At 36.1% G+C, this 18564-nt stretch overlaps 1 long non-coding RNA gene across 1 annotated transcript; it reads left to right on the forward strand.

The window, feature by feature from the left end:
- Positions 1 to 6563: 6563 nt before the first annotated feature.
- LOC109377470 (uncharacterized) lies at positions 6564 to 18329 on the forward strand. Its single transcript, XR_002122878.1, has 2 exons — positions 6564 to 6609; positions 18060 to 18329. It is a non-coding gene; the product is annotated as an uncharacterized LOC109377470 (long non-coding RNA).
- Positions 18330 to 18564: the final 235 nt, after the last annotated feature.

Consider the following 18564-nt stretch of genomic DNA (forward strand, 5'->3'; position numbering starts at 1 on the left):
TCTTCAATTTTTTGAGAAGGATTGGCATTAATTCTTTTTTAAATATTTGATTGAATTCACCAGTGAAAACATCTGGTACTGGGCTTTTATTTGTTGAGAGGTGTTTCATTACTGATTTAATCTCCTTATTCATTATTGGTCTGTTCAGATTTTCTATTTCTTCATGATTCAGTCTTAGTAAGTTGTACGTTGGTAGGAAGTACACATCTCTTCTAGGTTATCCAATTTGTTCGCATATAATTATTCATAGAAGTCTCTTATGATCCTTTGTATTTCCATAGTATCAGTTGTAATATCTCCTCTTTCATTTATAATTTTATTTATTTGAGTCCTCTCTCTCTTTCTTGGTTAGTCTAGCTAGCTAAAGGTTTGTTAATAGTGTTCATCTTTTAAAAAACCAATTCTTAGTTTTGCTGATATTTTCTATTTTGCTCTTCTTTATTTCATATATTTCTGCTCTATTCTTTATTATTTACATCTTTCATGTAATTTTGGGCTTAGTTCATCTTTCTTCTAGTTCTGTGAGGTATAATGTTAGGTTGTTTATTTGAGATCTTTTTTTCCCCCTTAAAATAGGCATTTGTAGCTATAAACATTTCTCTTAGAAATACTTTAGCTGCCTCCCATAAGTTTTGGTATGTGGTGTTTCCATTTTCAATGGTGTCAAGATATATTTTGATTTCTTCTTTTATGCATTCATTGTTCAGGAGTGTGTTAATTCCCACATATTTCCAGTTATCCTCCTGTTATTATTTCTAGTTTCAAACCATGGTAGTAGAAAAAGATTATTGGTGTGATTTCAGTCATTTTGAATTTAAGACTTGTTTTGTGGCCTAACATATGATCTGTCCTGGAGAATGTTCAATGTATACTTGAGAAGAATGTGTGTTCTGCTGCTGTTGGATAGAATGCTCTGTATATGTATGTTAGGTCGATTTGCTTATAGTATTGTCTAAATATTTTTAATAGACTTTCTGCCTGGATGATATATTCATTGTTAAGAATGGGGTATTAATGTCGCCTATGGTTATTGTAGTGCTCTTTATTTCTCCTTTCAGTTCTGTTAGCATTTGCTTTATATATTTAGGTGCGATGATATTAGGTGCATAAATATTTACAACTCTTACATCTTCTTTATTAATTGACCTCTTTGTCAGTATATAATAATCTTATTCGTCTCTCGTGAACATTTGTAACTTAGTCTATTTTATCTGATACATGTGTAGCCACCCCTATTCTTTTTGGATGCCATTTCCTTGGAATATCTTTTCCATCCATTCACTTATAGCATATGTATGTCCTTAAAGCTAAAGTGAGTGTCTCATAGGCATCATATAATGATGGCATCTTTTAAAAAAACATTTTAATCCATTCAGCCACTCTATGTTTTTTTAAATTTTTATTATTAGTTTCAGGTGTACAAAACAATGTAATAGTTAGACATTTACACCCCTCACAAAGTGATAACCCCTCAATCTACTACCCCTCTGACATCATATATATCTGTTACAATTCCAGTGACTATATTCCCTATGCTGTACTCTACATCCCATGGGGGATATATATATATATATATATATATATATATATATATATATATATATATATATTAATATATTATACACTATACACACACACATACACATACATACATACATCCTGGGATGCCAAAAATTATATACAAGTGGACACTTTGGTCAATGTTGCTCAAGCAGTAGTTCGCCATAATCAGAAGTGTCTGAACACTGATGGTAACCACTTTGAGCACCTCTTGTAATTGCAGAAGTCAAACATGACTTGTATTCATCTTTTGTTATTGGTATAGAGTATTACAATATTAATAATTTTTCCTTTCTTAAAATGTGTATACATTTTTTGGCACTGTGTGTGTGTGTGTGTGTGTGTGTGTGTGTAAAATTATAGTTGACATTCCATATTATTCAACTTCAGCTTCAGGTGTATAGCACAGTGGTCAGGCATCTACACATTCTATGAAGTGGTCTCCCTAATAAGTGCAGTACCATATGATCTCACTTATATGTGGAATCTAAAGAACAGAATAAACAAACAAACAAAATGAAAATAGACTTAGAAATATGGGGGGGGGGAACTAATGGTTGCTAGATGGGAGAGGGGAGGAGATGGGGGAGAAGGTAAAGGATTAGAAAGTACAAATTAGTAGTCACAATGTAGCCACGGGGATATGAAATACAGTTTGGGGAATATAATCAATAATGTTGTAAAGATTATATAGTGTGCCAGATGGGCACTGGACTTATTAGGGAGACCACTCTATGTCTTTTGATTGGAGAATTCAATCCATTTACATTTAAAGTAAAATTGATAGGTAAAGACTTACTATTGTCATTTTGTTAATTGTTTTCTGCCTTTTTGTAGTTCCTTTATTCCTTTCTTTTTCTCTTGCTATCTTATATATGTTTGTTTTTTTAAACTTTTAAACTATAGTTGAAAGTGGCTTATACACTACCATTACAATATTAGAGAATCTGACTTTGACTTTATATGTCCCTTCAACAATTAGGACATTGTTAACTGGTGTCCTTTCTTTTCAGCTTGAAGAACTCCCTTTAATATTTCTTGTAAGGCATGTCTAATGCTGACTAACTCCCTCATCTTTTGTTTGGGAAAGTTTATCTTTCCTTCATATTTGAAGGACAGCTTTACTGGGTATAATATTGTTGGTAGACATTTTTCCTTCAGTATTTTGAATATATCTTTCTATTCTCTCTTGGCCTGCAAAGTTTCTGCTGCAAAATGCACTTATAGTCTTATGGGGCTCCCTTATATGTAACAAGTCACTTTTCGTTTTGAGCTTTCAGAAATTTTTGTATTTAACTTTTGATAATGTATATAATATGTAGCTCCTTCCATGTTCAACCTATGTAGGGAATCTTGGGCCTCGGGAATCTGAGTGTATTTCTCTCCCCATGTTTCAGAGTTTTCAGGCATTATTTCTTTAAATAAACTTTCTGTCCCTTTCTCTCTTTCTTCTCCTGAGGGTCCCACAATCCCAGATATAATGTTTGCTATATGGGGTCCCTTGAGTCTCATATGCTTTCTTCTCTTTTTCTTTTTCTATTTCCTTCTTCTTTTCTTTTTTTTCACCTCTGGATAATTTCAAATGACATGGCTTTGCATTCATTAATTCTTCTCTTTGGTCAAGTCCGTTGTTGAAATTCTGTATTTCATTTTCAATTCAGTCATTGTATTTAGTTCTAGGATTTCTGTTGTTTTCTTTTTACTTCCCTCTTAGTATCCCATACGTTTTGGGGTTTTTTTTCTTTGTTTTGCTGAATCCCATAACTTTTTATATGTTTTGTTTTAGTTTACACTTGCCTCATAATATTTTCTGATTTTTATTTTGGTTTCTTCTTTGACCCAATGGTTGTTCAACATTGTATTGTTTAATTTACATGTTTCTGTACATTTTCACATATTCCTTTTGTTATTGATTTCTAGTTTCATTCCATTGCAATTAGAAAGGAATCTCAGAATTAGTTCAATTTCTTAAGTTATTTAATACTTTTTAAATACCTAGCATGTGATCTATCCTGGAAAATGTTCCATGTGTTATTGAAAATAACATGTATTCTGCTGCTGTTAGGTAGAATGTACTGGATATGTCTCTTAGGTTCATGTGGTAAACAGTGTTCTTTAAGTCAGCTATTCTTATTATCAGTCTGGATGATCTATCCATTATAGAAAATGAGGTGTTGAAGTCTCCTACTGTTATTGTATTGTTGTCTATTTCCTCCTTCAGTCTGTTAATGATTACTTTGTATAATTCTGTGCTTTGATGTGTGTATATATATATTTATCATTGTTATATATTCCCATTGAATTCACCCTTTTGTTATTATGCAATTACCTTCTTTGTCTCCTGTGGCAGTTTTTTACTTCAAGTCTATTTTGTCTTTTATAAGTATTTCTACCTGTGCTCTCATTTGGGTACCATTTATATGAATTATCTCTTTCACTCCTTTCACTTTCAGTCTTGGTATGTTCTTAAATCTAAAAGGGAGTCTGTAGTAGACAACTCGTAGACAATTATAGTTGGTCTGTTTATCCATTGGGCAACTCTACTTTTGATTGGTGAGTTTGATCCATTTATATTTAAAGCAATTATTGATAGGTAAGGAATTACTATTGCCATTTCATTCACTGTTTTTGGTCTATTTTGTTGTTCTTTTCCTCATTCATTTGTGGTCTTCCACTGTGATTTGATGATTTTTTTTTGAAGTGATATACTTTGAGAATTTTCCTTTATATTTTTGCATCTGTTATAGTTTTTTTTCCTTGTGGTTACTATGAGGCTTGCATAATACTTCTTATAGTTGTACCAGTCTATTTTAAGCTAAAAGAAACCCTTCCATCTCATATAAAAATGCTACACTTTTATTTTCCCTGCCACTTTGTTATTAATGTCACAATTTATCTTTTTATATTATGTATCCATTAACAAATTTTATGGATTTAGTTATTCTTTGTATTTTTGTTTTTTAACATTTATACTAGGTTTAAAAGTGTTTTACATACCACCATTATAGTTGTACTTTATTCTTATTTTTCCTATTCATTTACCTTTGCCAGTGAGACTTACACTTTCATATGTTTCTGTGTTGCTCTTTGGGGTAATTTTGTTTCAACTTAAAGAACTCTTTTTAGTATGTCCTATATGGTAGGTTTGGTGGTGGTGAGCTCTATCAGCTTTTGTCTAGGAAGTTCTTTATATCTCCATTTTTAAAAGACACATTTGCCGATATAGAGTTCTTGACTGGCTTTAATTATTTTTCAATACTTTGACTACATCATCCCATTCTCTGCTAACCTACAAGTTTCTTCTCAGAAATGCACTTACAGTCTTATAAGGTTTGCTATGTATGTGCTGAGTCACTTTTCTCTTACTGGTTTCAAAATTATTTATTCATCTTTGATTCTTGACAGTTTAATTATAATGTGTCTCAGTGTCGACCTCTTTACATTCAAACTATTTGAGTTCCTTTATATTTCATGAATCTAGATGTCCATTTCCCTTCCCAGATTTGGTGTATTTTCAGCCATTATGTCTTAAAATAAGTTGCTTTCATCCTTTCTCTTTCTCTTTTCTCCTTCTGGGATCCCCATAATGCACATATTGGTTCACTATATTTTGTCTCATAAGTCCCATTAGGCTTTCTTCATCCTTTTCATTATTTTTGTTGTTTTTGTTATTCCTCTGACTGGGTAATTATTAATGACTAATCTTGAGCTTGTTGTTTCTATATTCTGCTTGATCAAACCTGATGTTGAAGTTCTGTGTTGGACTTTTTAGATCAATCATTGTATTCTTCAGTTCACAATTATTTTTTTTAATTTGCAATGCTACATTAGTTTTAGGTGTACAACATACACCAGACATTAATATAACTTACAAAGTGATCACCCCAATAAATCTAGTACCCATATGACACCATAGTTATTACATTATTGACTATATTCCTCATGCTGTAATTTACATCTGCATTAGTTTTTATAACTGGCAATTTGTACTTCTTAATCCCTTCACATTTTCACCTTGCCCACAACCCTCCTCCCACCTGGCAACTATCAATTTGTTTTGTGTATCTATTGGGTTATTGGAAAAGTCATGACGCATTTTTGCAATGAAAAACAGAAAAAATAAGTCATGACTTTTCTGACTACCCAATATGAGTTTGTTTCTGTTTTGTTCTTTTATTTATTTTGATTCTTAGATTCCACATATAAGTGAAGTCATGTGGTATTCGTCTTTCTTTGTCTGACTTATTTCACTTAGCATAATATCGTCTAGGTCTATCCATGTTGCTGCAAATGGCAAGATATCTTTTTTTTATGGTAGAGTAATATCCCATTGTGTGTATGTACCACATCTTCGGTGTTTTTTAGTTTTCTTCTTATAATTGATTTCTAGTTTCATACCATTGTGATTGGAGGAGATGCTTGATATGATTTCAATCTTCTTAAATTTATTGAGACTTGTTTTGTGACCTAACATGTGGTCTATCCTGGAAAAAGTTTCATGAGCACATGAAAAAAAATGTACATTCTGCTGCTTTGGGGTAAACTATACTAAAAATTGTCAACTAAGTCCATCTGGTCTAGCATACCATTTAAGGCCACTTTTTCCTTGTTGATTTTCTGTCTGGATGATTTATCCATTGATGTCAATGGGGCATTAAAGTCCCCTACTATTATTTTGTTACTCTTGATCTCTCCCTTTTTGTCTGTCACTATTTGCTTTATATATTTAGTTACTTCTACCTTAGGTGTGTAGATTTTTACAAATGTTATATCCGCTTCTTGGATTCACCCATTTATCATTATGAAATGCTCTTCTTTGTCTATTTGTCTGTTTTAAAGTCTATTTTATCTAAGGATTGCTACCCCGGCTCTTTTTTCATTTCCATTTGCATGAAATATCTTTTAACATCTTTTTACTTTCAGTCTATATGTGTTTTTCAAACTGAGGTGTGTCTCCTCTAGGCAGCATATTTAAAAGTTGGTTGTTTTTTTATTCATTCAGTCACCCTATATCTTTTAATTGGAGCATTTAGTCCATTTACATTTAAAGTAAGTATTGGTAGGTATATAGTTATTGCCGTTTTATTAATTGTTTTCTGATTGTTTTTGTAGTTCTCTGTTCCTTCCCTATTGCTTTGCTCTTTTCTCTTGTATGTTGATGACTTTTTATAGTGTTTTATTTGGTTTCTTTTCTCTTATTTCTTGTAAATCTCTTACAGATTTTTGGTTTGTGGTTACTATGTGCTTACTATACCAAGCTATGATTATAGCAGGCTATTTTAAGTTGACAGTTTCTTAAGTTTGGACACATTATAAAATTAGTACAATTTTTACTCACCCTTTCCATGTTTATGTTTTTGTCATTTTTTTTAACTTTTGTGTGTGTTTGTGTATATCACTTAATTTATTGTAATTGCACATGATCTTCCTATTTTTGTCTTTGTACTAGCTTTGTAGTTTGTTAATCTATGGCTTTTCCTGTGTTTGCATTCATCAGTGAGAATTTTTTTCTTTCGTATATTTTCTTATTCATATTTTTTATATTTTCTACTTATAGAAATCCCTTTAACATTTCTTGTAGTGCTGGTTTAGTGGTGATTAACTCTTTTAGTTTTTTCTTGTCTGGGACACTTTATCTTTTTTTCGATTCTGAATGCTAGCCTTGCTGGATAGCGTAACCTTGGTTGTAGGCCTTTGTCTTTATTCACTTTGAATATTTTATGCCATTCCCTTCTGGTCTGCAAAGTTTCTGTTGAGAAATCAGCTGATAGTCTAATGAGAGCTCCCTTGTATATAACTGCTTTTCTCTTGCTACTTTTAAGATCATCTCTTTGTCTTTATGTTTTGACATTTTAATTATGATGTGTGTTTGTGTGAGCCTTATTGGGTTCATCTTGTTTGGGACTCTGTAGTTACTGGACTTGTATGTCTATTTCCTTCATCAGGTTAGGGAAATTTTCCATCATGATGTCTTCAAATAGGTTTTCAATTCCTTACTCTCTGTCTTCTCCTTCTGGTACCACTATGATGTAAATGTTGGTACACTTGATATTCCCCCAGAGGTCCCTTAAACTATCCTCATTTTTAATTTCTTTTTGCTATTTTGATTTTTGTTTTGTCTGCTTCCTTGTCTTCCAGCTTGTTGATTCGATTCTCTCCTTTGTGTAATCTGCTGTTGATTTCCTCTAGTGTATTCTTCATTTCAGGTATTGTCTTCTTCAATTATGACTGTTTTTTTGGGGGTTTTTTTGTGTTTTCCATCTCATTGTTGAAATTCTCACTGAGTTCATCTATTCTTCCTAAGTTCATTGAGCACCCTTATAACAAGTGTTACAAACTCTGTATCTAGTAGATTGCTTGTCTCCATTTCATTTAGTTCTTTTTTCTGGAGTTTTGTCCTGTTTTTTTTTTAAATATGTTTTCTCATTTTGGCTGGCTCCCTGCATTTGTTTCTATGTTAGTTAGTTCTGCTATGGATTCCAGCCTTGATAGAATTGTCTTATCTATTAGGTGTCCTTTGAGGCCCAGTGGTGCAGTCTCCCTTGTCATCTGATCTAGGTGCTCCAGAGATGTCCCCTGTGTGTTGTGTGTGCCCTCCTCTAGTAGTTGGGCCTTGATTGCTGTTGGTATGCCAGTGGCTGGGGTTGACTCTCAAGCTGACTGACTGTAAGGGCTGGCCATAACTACAGTGGAGAAACTATTGTATGGAGACTGACCTCATGGAGCAGGAGTTGCTTTAGCAGGGTTCTGGTGCCAGTCAAGTCCTCCCTTTGGGTATGTCATTGTTGGAGCTGTTTCAGTGGTGATCTGGTGTGGTCTGGAGCTGGCCACTAGGTGTGTTGGTTCTGGAGCTTCTTGGGAGGGGTTCCAGTGCAGGCCAAGATCAGTTGTTGCTTGTTCTGGGCTTGGGTCAGCTTTCTGGGAGCTACAAAGTGATCTGTGGTTGGTTCCTGCTTGTGCTGGACGTAGAGTAGCTTGAGAGAATCTGCTGTGAACTGAGGCCAGCCACCACTAGTGCCAGGCTTGGCACCCTTTGTTGGCCACCATGATGTGAAATAAGGCCAGTGCTAACTTGTGCCAGGCTTGTGGCCACTTAGTTGAAGCTACATTCCAGGCCACGACTGGCAACTGCTTATGCCAGGCTTGGGGCCACCTGATGGAAGCTACAGTGCAAGTTAAAGGCTATCACCACTTGTGCTTGGCTTGGGACTATTTTGCAAGAACTACAAGGCATGCCAACGCTAGCTGCTGTTTGGGGTTTGTGGACCTTTGAAAGATTTTGATCAAGTCCACAGAATGTGTCAAGGCAGCTTGCTTCTGTGGAGAAGCTGCTGGAAGAGTCTTGGGCCAGGCGAATTAATTGGGTGGGGCGGGGTCTCAGGGAATCACCAGAGTGGGGCAAAATATGTTAGCCAGTTTAATGGAGAGCACAGATTTGGTGCCCACCTGTGCTGGGACAGCTGGGTGGGAGGAGAGCTCAGCAAAGGAAAAATGGTGCCTGCCAGCAATTCTTTCCCCAGAGAGAGTTGCCCTGACCTCCACGCCTCCAGCCCTCACCCTGAAGTTAGTCAATTTAGTTCCTCCTCATGTGTCTTGGGTACTTTTTGAGCTGCTACACCTGCCTGTTCAGGACCTTGGAGCGAGTGAGTTTGTAAGTGAATGAGTCTGTGCACTGGCCCTTTAAGAGTAGCATTTCTCGGGGGCCAGCCAAGTGGCTCATTTGGTTAAGAGCTCGTTCAAGAATTTGAGCTCTGAGCAACAGTGCTTCAATGCCTGGCCTGAGCTGAGCTGCCGCTGAGCTGCCAATAGGTGGCAGGATGGCTCAGCTTAAAAAAAAAAAAGACTGCATTTCTCTGTCTCTTGCAGCCCTTTGTCTTTCTCACATGCAATCCCCTCTGGTTTTCACAACCAGATGTTATGGGGAATGTTCTTACCGGTGCTGGTGCCTCAGATTGGAGAGCCTGGTGTGGAGACTTGCTAGACTGTGATTGTGAGACCTGCCCATTCTACATCCCCATCTGTCCTACCATTCTCGACATGGCATCTTCTTTATATCCTTAGTTATAGTACTGTTCAGCTAGTCTTCAGGTGGTTCTGAATGATTTTTCTTCTGGGATTTAGTGTAATTTTGTTGTGATCGTAGGAGTTAGTGACCCGAGTTTACTTACTGACCATATCATACATCTTTACTGGAAGTCAAGGATTTCTGTTTGCTTCTTTTTTAAGGTTTCTCTTTATTGACCTGCTCATTTTGTTCATGTATTATTTTCCTGATTCCCTTTTATTGTCTTATCTGTGTTCCCTTGTAGCTCACTAAGCTTCTTTAAGATGGTTATTTTGAATTCTTTGTCGAGCAGTTGGTAGATCTCCATTTCTTTAGGGTCAGTTACTAGAGCTTGATTTTGTTCATTTAGAAGTGTTGTATTCTCTGATCCTTCATGATCCCTGCATTTCTGTTTTTGCATTTTTAAGAAGTAGTCACTTGTAATATTTACATACAGGCTTTGGCAGGGAAAGGCCTTAACCAGTTAGCCTGGTCAGAAATTCTGTGTGAGCCAGCTGATGAGGTCCATGGGCAGGAGGACTCAGTGCTGGAGCCTGAAGGTGGGTGTGTCCATTGCTGGGGGTCCTTGTGCAGATGGGCACTTTGCTATAGGCCACAGGTGGGCCCACTACGGTGGACTGTGGGCCATCTGTTGAGATCTGTGTGCTGGTTGTTAAGAGTCCCCACCTCTTTTCTTTGTTCTTAGCTATCCCCAGGTGATCTAGCAATGCTGACTCACTCTATGTTCTGGGTGAGGTGCTACAAAAGTGAGGCTCTTGGGTGGTTCCCTGAAATGGTAAGGATGTCAGATGCTCATTTTGTTCTCTTTCCCCCATCATACAACTTGTGTCAAGAAGTCTCTCTCAGCACTGCATTGTGCTGGCTTGGGGAAGGAGTAATCCAGTTAAAGTGAAACTTTTCTTCTTACCCTTTTCAATGTGTATTTTTCTGTTTGCTTGTTTCTGTGCTCCACTAGATTGTTTTAACCTCCCATCTGGATTCAGGAACTCTTATGGGGGTATTTTACTCCATTGATAGTAGCTAAATTGGTGTTTCTGGGTGGGGAGATATGAACTGGGACCTCCTATTCTGCTGTCTTCTGGACTTCACTCCCCCTGATTGATTTTTGTATATTGAACCAAGCTTGTATTCCTGGTATAAATCACGTAGTTCATGGTTTTAAATCTTTTAATATGTTTCTGGATTTAGTTTCAAAGATGTTTTTGAGGGTTTTGCATATATATTAATGAGGGATCTTTATGTGTAGTATTATTGTGGTATCTTTGACCTTGTTATCAGCTTAATACTGCACTCATAGAATGAGTTAGGAAGTTGTTTTGGTCAGTTATGATATGGTCAGTTAGATGTGGCCACAAGAGGGAACACAGGAGAATCACAAGAAAACAAAATTTATTATACTCACAGATCCTAGAGAGACAGAGTCACTGCATGTCACAAAGGGCCACATGGAGGGAGCACTAAGGAAGCAAGCTCAACTAAGCTGTTGAGCAGAGAAAGAGCCTGAGTTTCAATGGGCAAATTCGTTTATTGGGGGTCAGGATGGGACACAAAAGCAAAAAGTATTAGGGAATTTCATTGATGTGTTTGAATGTCACTAGGTCACAGTCAGGGAAGGACAAAAAGAGAAAGAAACTTGTGGCAGGGGGCAGACTTATCACACTGGTGCACCTGGTCACCTGGGTAGGATGCATGTAGGCTGTTCATGGGGATGTTTGGGCACCAGGAAAATATGAAGTTTTAAAATTTACAATGCATAAGTATTCCATTAAATTTTTTTTGAATACTGCCTGATGTAGTTGTGCTAATTCCTTTCAAAATATTTGGTACAATTCACCAGTGAAGCCATCTGGTCCTGGACTTTTCTTTGTTAGTGGGTTTTTGATAATTGTTTCAATCTCTTTACCTATTATGTCTCATCAGATTTTATATTTATTCTAGAGTTAGTTTGGGTACTTTTTGTGTTTCTAGGACAGCGTTGTCAACCTGTGGGTAGCAACCCCTTTGGGGGTCGAATGACCCTTTCACAGGGGTCGCCTAAGACCATCGGAAAACAAAAAGATATTTACATTACGATTCATAACAGTAGCAAAATTACAGTTCTAGAGTAGCAACAAAAATAATTTTATGGTTGGGGTCACCACAACATGAGGAACTGTATTAAGGGGTCACGGCATTAGGAAGGTTGAGAACCGCTGTTCTAAGAAGTTGTCCATTTCATTTAGGTTATCTAATTGGTATACAATTGTTCATATTAATCTTTTGTATTCCTTTATATTTCTGTAATGTCACTAATAATGTTCCATTTTAATTTGTCATTTGAGGATTTGAGTTTCTTCTCTTTTCTGGGGGAAGTCTAGCTAAAGTTTGTCAATTTTATTAATCTTTTCAAAGAACTAACTTTTGGTTTCATTTAAACTCTCTGTTGCTTTTCTATTTTCTATTTCTTTTATCTCTGTTCCAATATTTATTATTTCCTTCCTTCTCTTAGCTTTTGGTTTGGTTTGCTCTTCTTTTTCTAACACCTTTGGGTGTAAAATTAGATTTTTGACTTAAGATCTTTCTTCCTAAATGTAGACATGTACAGATATAATTTTTCCTCTGAAAACTGCTACTGCTGTATTCCATAAATGTTGGTATTATGTGTTTTTATTTTCATTCCTCTCAAAGTATTTTCTAACTTCCCTTGTGATTTCATCTTTCACCTATTTGTTGTTTTAGAATGTGTTGTTTAATTTTTACATGTTTGTGATATTTCCAGTTTACCTTCTGTTATTTATTCCTAGTTTTATTGCACTATGGACAAAGAAGATACTTCCTATAATATCAGTATTTTAAAATTTACGAGACTTTTGGTGGCCTAACTTCTATCTATGCTGGAGAATGTTCCATGTGTACTTGAGAAGAATGTGCATTCTGTTGTTGAGCACACTATTTTACACATATGTGTTACATCTAGTTTGTTTATGATATTGTTTAATTCCTCTATTTCCTATTGTGTTGATTTTATTTCTAGTTCTGTTATTCAAACTGGGGTATTTAAGTTTGCAACTATTATTATAGAACTGTCTATTTCCACTTTCAATTTGGTTAATTTTTTTCATGTATTCTAGGGCTCTGTTGTAAGGTGCTTATATTTGTTACATTTTTTTTAAGCTGAGCCATCCTGCCACCTGTTGGCAGCTCAGCGGCTGCTCAGCTCGGGCTGGGCATCAAACCACTGTTGCTCAGAGCGCAAACTCTTGAGCAAGCTCTTAACCAACTGAGCCACTCAGCCGGCCCTATGTTACATATTTTTGTTGAATTGAAACTTTTATCAACATATAATGTCTTCATTGTGTCTGGTAACAATTTTTGCACTTAAAGCCTATGTTGTTTGGTATTAATATAGCCAGCTCTCTTTTGATAACTATTTACATGAAATATCTGTGTTCTATTCTTTCACTTTCAAACTATTTGTAACTTTGCATCTAAAATGAGTCTCTTATAGACAGCATATAGTTGGATCATGTTTTTTAAAAATTCCTTTTGCTATTTTTTGTCTTTTGATTGGAAAGTTTAATCTATTTGTATTGAAAATAACTAAGGAACATCAGAAACATGGTGTCATGAGGGCTGCTTTTTGAAATCTCCCCGGGAAGATACCACAAATTGAACAGCTATAATTTAACAAAGGATACCCTACACAACACACAAACACGTCTGAGAGATAAACACATTAAAACATCTGAAGGTGGGCAGATTGGGGTGAACCAGGGAGAAGGGAAGGGGGAAGTACAGAGACACTGGCCACAAGACAGACCATGGAACTCACTGTGGTCTTGGGAGAGGGAAGGATTGAGACCGCAGGTGCACTTCGGTGGCCCACAATCCTGCCTGAGAGATCAGCATATAATATGGCTGAACTCAGTGATCTGGGCAGAGACCTCAGGGCAAAGACCAAATACAGAAGGGTGAGAACTGAGGTTTCAGCCCTCACTTCCAGGCAGAAAACAAAGGCATGGAGCCTGGCAGCTTCCCCCCACCCTCCCAAGTGTTACTTACAAGCTGGCCCCAGAATACATTGTAGCAGTGTTAGATTAAAGAGCAGAATATCTACAGCCCTGAGAACCGGAGAGACAGTCCCAGAGTGGCAGACGCACAGTGCGGGTAATTCTGGTGACAGGGAAGGAGCTGTAGGGACAAGACAGTTGTGGGCTGGAAGTCTCCATTGCTCAGAGCCACAAACATACCTGCCTCCTCTCCCAGCCCATCCCACCCCCACCTTTCCTGGCTGATCCTTGCAGGGATACCCAGAAGTGCTGAGACACACAAGCCCTGCATCGGGCTGCAGGGGCAGTATTGGGGTTTTAGAGGCTCAGAACCCCATCGTCCACCACATCCTCCCACATGGACAGTGCACTGAGACTGAGGCAAACTGATCACAGAGGAGAATCCCACCTCCCAGGAAACATCCCATCATAGGAGAAGCCAGAACAGCAGCATAAGAGAAAATAAAACACTCCAGTGCCACCTATGGGAAAGCAAAAGAAAGACCTCTTTATATCAACCTGGTGCAGAATCCACTCCTTTAGATGCCCAGAAAGAGAAATCCATCAATTGCCATGCATAACCGAGGTAACAAGGCAGCTCAGAAAGAAAGAAAGAAAGAAAGAAAGAAAGGAAGAAAGAAAGAAAGAAAGAAAGATCTCCAGAAAATGCACTTAAAGAAATAGAAATATGTCACTTAAATGACAAAGAATTCAAGATTGCAGTTCTGAATAAACTCAACAAGATGCAAGAAAACTCAGATAGGCAGTTTAATGAAATCAGAAATAAAATCAATGGACAAAATGAATCTTTTACCAAAAATAGTGAAATTTTAAGAAAGAACCAAATAGAAATTCAGGAGCTGAAGAACTCAATAAAAGAGATGAAGAACGAAATAACCAGCTTAGGAAGTAGCACTGACCAGATGGAGGAAACAATTAGTGATATCGAAGATAGAAATTTGGAAATGATGCAGATGGAAGAAGAGAGAGACCTGAGAGTTAAAAGAAATGAAAAAAATTCTATAAGAACTATTTGACTCCATCCGAAAGAGCAACATAAGAATAATGGGTATACCAGAAGGAGAAGAGAGGGAGAAGGGCACAGAGAGTTTATTCAAACAAATAGTTGATGAGAACTTCCCAAACCTATGGAAAGAACTGGATTCTCAAATCCAAGAAGCAAACAGAACACCTAATTTCCTCGAGCCTAACAAGCCTTCTCCAAGGCACATTATATTGAAGCTGTTAAAAATTAATGACAAAGAATTCTGAAGGCACCCAGATAAAAGAAAACAGTAACCTACAAATGAAAGCCCATTAGATTATCATCAGACTTTTCAGCAGAAACTCTACAAGCCAGGAGTGAATGTAATTAAATATTCAAACTGTTGAAAGAGATAAATGACCAGCTAAGAATAATACATCCAGCAAAGTTATCCTCTCAATATAAAGGAGGAATAAAAACCTTTCCAGACATACGGAAGCTGGGGGAATTTTCCACCACAAGGCCTGCATTACAGGAAATACTGAAGGAGGCTATTCGACCTGAAACAAGAAGACAAAAGGATACAAAAGCATGAGCAAGATGACTAACAGACAGACAGAAACAGGAAATGGCAACCCCTACATAGAATAGGGTACTATACACTTAAACATAACATACAGGTTAAAGAAAATAAAAATATAAAAAAGAGGAGAAAAAAAACAATTTGCTACTACAACTCAGAAATCCACTCACAGCATAAATAGGGATAATTTGTGACAACAAAAACATAAAAAGAGAGAGAGTGAAGTTCTGAATCTGCAAAGGGAATAGAGATAAGCATGCTGAGGAAAAAAGATTACTGTATATATGAAACTTTCTTTTACATAAACCTAATGGTAACCACATAAAAAAAATCCACCACTGAGACACATAACATAAAAAAGGAAACAGTGGGAAAAATCATAGAATACCATGAAACTAAATTAATAGAAATACAAGCGTTAAGAAACAATGGAGGGGCCAAGCGACCAGAAAACAAAAGATAAAATGAATACAGGAAATCCTTATATACCAATAACCACCCTAAATATAAATGGATTCACCAATAGAAAGGCGCAGAGTAACAGATTGGATCTCAAACCAAAACCCAACCATATGCTGCCTCCAAAAGACACATCTTAGCTACAAGGACAAATATAGACTCAAAGTGAAAATGTAGAAAATGATCACTCCAAGCAAATGGCACCCAGAGAAAAGCGGGTGTATCCTGTACGTATTTCTGAAGAAATAGACTTCAAGATGAAAAAAGTAACAGGAAAGAAAGATGGAACTTTCATAATGATAAAGGGGACAATACAAGAAGACATAACATTTATCAATATATATGCTCCCAATCAGGAGTCACCAAAATATATAAAGCAACTACTAATGGAACTAAAGGGAGAAACTGACAAAAACACAATTATTGTAGGGGACCTAAATACCCCATTAACAGCTATGGATAGATCATCCAAACAGAAATGTAGTAAGGAAATACCATCCTTAAATGACACATTAAATCAAATGGACATAATCAACATTTAGAGAGCCTTTCATCCCAGAACACCAGACTATACATTCTTCTCTAGTGCACATGGAACATTCTCAAGGATAGACCATATGTTCGGTCACAAAACTAGCCTCAACAAATTTAAGAAGATTGAAATCATACCAAGCATATTCTTCGACCACAGTGCTTTGAAATTGGAGATCAACCAAAAAAAGAAAGTGGGAAAAAACACAAATGTTGTGATTAAACAACAGGCTACTAAAAAACTACTGGGTCAAAGGAGACATAAAAGGAGAGATAAAAAGAGTTATAGAAACAAATGAGTATGAAAATCAACATATCAAAATTTGGGAGATGCAGGCAAAGTGGTAATAAGAGGGAAATTTGTATCATTTACAGGCCTATCTCAAGAAACAAGAAAAATCCCAAATAAACAACCCAACATTACATCTTAAAGAACTAGAAAAAGAACAAATGAAGCCCAAAGTCAGCACAAAGAAGGAAATAATAAAAATTAGAGCAGAATTAAATAGACAAATGAGCAAGACAAACAAACAAACATTCATAGACACAGAAAACAGTTTAGTGGTTAACAGAGGCTCAGGAGGTGGGGGGAGGTAGAAGAAGGTAAAGGGGGTCAAATATATGGTGATAGGAGATTAGACTTTGGGTGGTAAAGACACAATGCAATATATAGATGATGTATTATAGAACTGTACACTTGAAACCTATATAATTTTATTAACCGATGTCATCACAATAAATTTAATAAAAAATAAAGTGTTTATAACTGAACAATATCAAAAATATTTTACCACAACTTCATTAACATCTTGGGGTTAAATATGTATTGAGCATGGCTCTAACCAACACATGATATCATTGCATCTTCAGGAAAATGCTATGAGGTTTTTCATTTTGTAGACAAAGAAACTGTCTTCAGGAGAGTGAGAACCAACCTACCTCACAACATTCCCCATATTTTCAGGCTTTTAACTTCATCACTTCTTTCTGGCTACAAAAGTAATTAGTAAATGTTTGTTGTAAATTAATTACAACAACAACAGAAGCATAAGTCCCCTATGTCTTCTCTCCTCCTTCCTTATAGAAAATATTGTGTGCCTTGATTATTAGGTTAACAATATATCTAGTCTATCTTTCTAGATTTTTCACTTAATACATCATACTGTCTTTCAATTTCAAGTACAAATCTAATTTCTTATTAATGATTTCTTAGTTTTTCATTTGTTCCTGCAAGTCATTATGCTTCTTTCCCATTTTTACTGCCACAAAACTAGTTATAAAATCAACCTTCTCTATACAATTTGTACTTGAGAAGGGAGTATATCTTCATGAAACGTCCTATACCTAAAACTTTTACCCAAAAGCCAAAACAGTATATATTTTACTATTTATTTCAAGTCTTCTAAATGTTGTAATGTATATTCCTGCCAACAATGTATTACAATGTCTAATTTCCCATGTCTTTGCAAATGCTGGCTATTCCTTATATTTTTAATTTTTATGTAGTTTGATGGGAAAAAATCTCATTGTTTCCATTAAAACTAACTATAATGGTCACTTAGCATTCTATCCTGTGACTGTGATATGATAGAACCAGTTTATATTGTTGGCCATTTGATATGATTATAATTTTTCCCTGTATTGAAATATATAGTGATGAATATTGTGGTAGGCTGAAAGTTGCCCCTCAGAAGATATTCATCTCTTAATTTTTAGAACTTGTGGATGTTACCTTATATGGCAAAATAGAATTGTTTTCAGTTGGATTAAATTAATGAAATTGAGACGGGGAGATTATCCTGGATTAGAAGTGAGGGCTCTAAATGCAATCCCAAATGTCTTTTTAAGATAGATGCAGAGGAATATTTTATACAGAAGAGAAGACACCCAGAAGAGGAGAAGGCAGTGTGACTACAGAGGCAGAGATTGGCATAATACAGCCACAAGCCAAGTAATGCTAGCTGCCAACAGATGCTGGAAGAGGCAAGAAAAGGATTGTTCCTGAGAGCCTCTGGAGGGAGCACAGCCCTACCAATACTTTCATTTTGGTCTAGTGATATGGATTTTGGATTTCCGCCATCCAGAATTGTGAGAAAATAAATTTCTATTGTTATCAGATACCCAGTCTGTGGCAATTTGTTACATTAGCAATAGGAAACAAATACTAAAGTCCTTTTAATTAGTTTCTTTTGTTAAAGTGTGCTTCATGTGTATCATTTGACTCATTCTGCCAAAGAATTGATGAGTTTGCCCTCTTTCACCCCTGTAAAAAAATTTATGATTATAATAACAGAACCTACAAGACTGTGTGTATATGTGTACATATGATTGTCTGTGTGTGTGTGTGTGTGTG

Source organism: Hipposideros armiger, unplaced genomic scaffold, assembly GCF_001890085.2.
Source record: "Hipposideros armiger isolate ML-2016 unplaced genomic scaffold, ASM189008v1 scaffold_1414, whole genome shotgun sequence".
Classification (NCBI taxonomy): domain Eukaryota; kingdom Metazoa; phylum Chordata; class Mammalia; order Chiroptera; family Hipposideridae; genus Hipposideros; species Hipposideros armiger.